Consider the following 3,478-nt stretch of genomic DNA (forward strand, 5'->3'; position numbering starts at 1 on the left):
TTATCAAGTCCCCCCTACATACCCCATTACAGTCACTGTCCATCAGCATAGTAAGATCCTACAGATCACTGCTTGTCTTCTTTGTGCTATACTGCCTGCCCCGTGCCCCTCCTACACTATGTCTGCTAATCGTAATGCCCCTTAATCCCCTTCTCCCCACTCCCCAACCGTTTTCCCTTTGGTAACTGTTAGTCCATTCTTGGGTTCTTGGGTTCTGTGAGTCTGCTGCTGTTTTGTTCCTTCAGTTTTTGCTTTGCTCTTATACTCCACAGATGAGTGAAATCATTTGGTACTTGTCTTTCTCTGCCTGGCTTATTTCACTGAGCATAATACCCTCTAGCTCCATCCATGTTGTTGCAAGTGGTAGGATTTGTTTTCTTTCTTATGGTTGAATAATATTCCTTTGTGTATATGTACCACATCTTTATCCATTCATCTACTGATGGACACTTAGGTTGCTTCCATGTCTTGGCTGTTGTAAATAGTGCTGTGATAAACATAGCGGTGCATCTGTCTTTTTCAAACTGGGCTGCTGTATTCTTAGGGTAAATTCCTAGAAGTGGAATTCCTGGGTCAAATGGTATTTCTATTTTTAGTTTTTGAGGAACCCCCATACTGCTTTCCACAATGGTTGAACTAGTTTGCATTCCCACCAGCAGGTAGGAGGGTTCCCCTTTCTCTGTGTCCTCGCCAGCATGTGTTGTTGCTTGCCTTTTGGATGTTGGTCATCCTGACTGGTGTGATGTACTATCTCATAGTGGTTTTAATTTGCATTTCCCTGATGATTAGTGATATGGAGCATCTATTCATGTGCCTTTTGGCCACCTGAATTTCTTCTTTGGAGAACTGTCTGTTCCGATCCTCTGCCCATTTTCTAATTGGGTTATTTGCTTTTTGGGTGTTGAGGTGTGTGAGCTCTTTATATATTTTGAATGTTAACCCCTTAGGATCACACTTTTTAATAATTATCAATTAGCTTCCTGCCAGAATGGGCAGGGCCTGTGTTTCCTGACTGGAGCACTGTGTTAGGCTGAAGGAACCCTATTTTGTTCTTCCTCAAGGCTGTCTGCTATTCATTCTCATTTAAATCCAGATGTCCTAAGATAGCTGTTTGCCACCTTTTGCTTTTTCAGAATCTGTAGTTTCCTTCTGATGGTGTTCTTCCCTCTAATAATCACAGTTTATTGACCCCTAATTAATTTAAATCATTTTATATGGGCAACTTTAGATAGTGACAGCTATCCCTTTGCAATAATGAGAAAGGTAAGTGTCTTCTTAATGTGTCCTTGTTTCCCTTTATTATCTCCATTGTGTTCTTATAATCATTAATTTATTCATTCATTTCTAGAGGCCTGTGTGATTAGGGCCCTTCTAAAATTCACTGATAAAAAGATGAACTATACTGGAAACAAATGGCCTCTTCTCACTTCAGTTTCCTAGAGTTAGAAACCTACATCTAAGGCTCTCATTCCCTATGAGGCAGTAGAAAACCCAAGTTTATTTTCTTGAAACTGGGGCTACTCCTTGTCCTAGACCATCTGGCAGTGAAATGCCTTGTTTGAAAATCAAGATGTAGTTTGATGCTTGTGTGCACTTACATGCAAGGACATTCCTTTGAAGGGAAACCAGACACAGAGATCACCCCCACTGGAGTTCTCTGAGGCCAGTGCCTTTTAAAATATCCTTGCCATTCATGGTCTGGTGGCCTGGCTTCAACCAGAATTGCTCCAGGATGAGCTTTGGGTTGGCACCATCATTTTCATGCACTGGGGCGGCACACAAAATAGTTGGTACACCAATCCCTGAAGACTGGAAGTCAATATTTTTCTAGGCAAAGCTGTTTAAAAATATTTGGTGACCCCTGTCTTTATTGCTCTCTATTGTACTTAGGGCATTCTTTGCCTTCTAGAGATAGGTCCAACAGACCGATTGGGGAAATGAACTGGAAAGAATGCCAAAGACTTGCCTTCTGCTGCTGTATCTGGGGGTCTCCTGGGAATATCAGCTTGATCTGACTCTCCACATTGTGTCAAGCTGGTACTGAGCTTGGACTTACTCGGATTTGATCACTGCTTCTTTTTGCCAGTGCCCGGCTCATCAGTGCAGGAAGGAGTTGGAGACTGACTTTGGGAGTTTCTGGGAAGCCAGCCTCAACCCTCTGAGTGTGAGACGACACAAAAAGCAGATTTCTTCATAGATCGAGCCACAGTTAACTTAAATATGAAGCTGGACTATACTAAGAATCTGATTTGAGAAGATAATTTTAGAAAAAATATCACGTATCTTTAATGATGCTCAACCCTTTATTCTAAATTAGAATTTTTCCCCTTCTGAGTAGCACTGATGACTTAGAGCAGCAGATGTCTTATTTTCAGTAATACGCTGGCATGGAAACCTGTGAAAATGGGGACAATGCAGCCCTCTCTTCCCAAAAGCCTCCAGATCCAGCAGTATGGTGCTCTCACATGGACAAGCCACCCTCCCTCAAATGGAGAAGTCTTTCTGGAGAGAGGAGTTGTGCAGAGTTCTCTTCACACAGATACTAAGTTCAGGTGATTGAGAAGCCAGGACCCAGGGACTCCAACCATATTTAATAGAGATTCCAGCCGTGGGTGTGCTGTTTGGTCTAGCATGGGAGGCGATGAAGGGTGATTGCTCTTGGAGGAGCCCCTCCCTCATCACTAAGCTGGCTCCTCTGGACGGGTGGGTCTGCATCTCTATCTAAATTACACTGGGGACAAGGGAGAGGCAGAAGACAGACTGTCATAGCTTCACATGAGTAGCTGTCCCCAGGGTCCGAAGCAGTTTAGCTTCTGTAAATTTCATTTGCTCATCCCCGGCTTGTGTGGGCTGAGGCTTGGGCTTAAAGTCCACCTTGCTAATGTGCTGGTTGCCTTGTTAAAAATGAATTTGGGGGGGCGGAGCCAGGATGGCAGCGTGAGTAGAGCAGTGGAAATCTCCTCCCAAAAGCACATAGAGCTATGAAAATATAACAAAGAAAAATCTTCCTAAAATAGAGACCACAGGACACAGGACAACACCCAGACAACATCCACACCTGCAAGAACCCAGCGCCTTGCGAAGGGGTGCTTTTTGGAAGTCTTAAAGGGGCAGGACAGGTCACTTAGACCAGAGGCAGGGAATCTGGGGATCTCTGGGCACTCTAACCCGCTGGGCAGCAGGGAGCACAGAGACCCCTTATGGAGATAAATAGCCTCCTGGCCGCTCCCCCTCCAACGGGGCTCCACCATTTTGGAGGAACAGCCCCAGCCAGGCCAAGCCCACAGCAACAGCGGAGATAAACCCCAAAGCAACTGGGCAGGAAGCAGAAGCCCTGTCTGCGCACAGCTGCCCAGCACAAGCAACTAGAGGTCGCTATTCTCCCAGGAAAAGGCTACAAACCAACAAGAAGGGAAGCTCTTCCAGCGGTCACTTGTACCAGCTCTGCAAACTATCTCTATTACCATGAAAAGGCAAA

This window comes from Manis javanica, chromosome 10 (genome assembly GCF_040802235.1).
Source record: "Manis javanica isolate MJ-LG chromosome 10, MJ_LKY, whole genome shotgun sequence".
NCBI classification, from domain to species: Eukaryota; Metazoa; Chordata; class Mammalia; order Pholidota; family Manidae; genus Manis; species Manis javanica.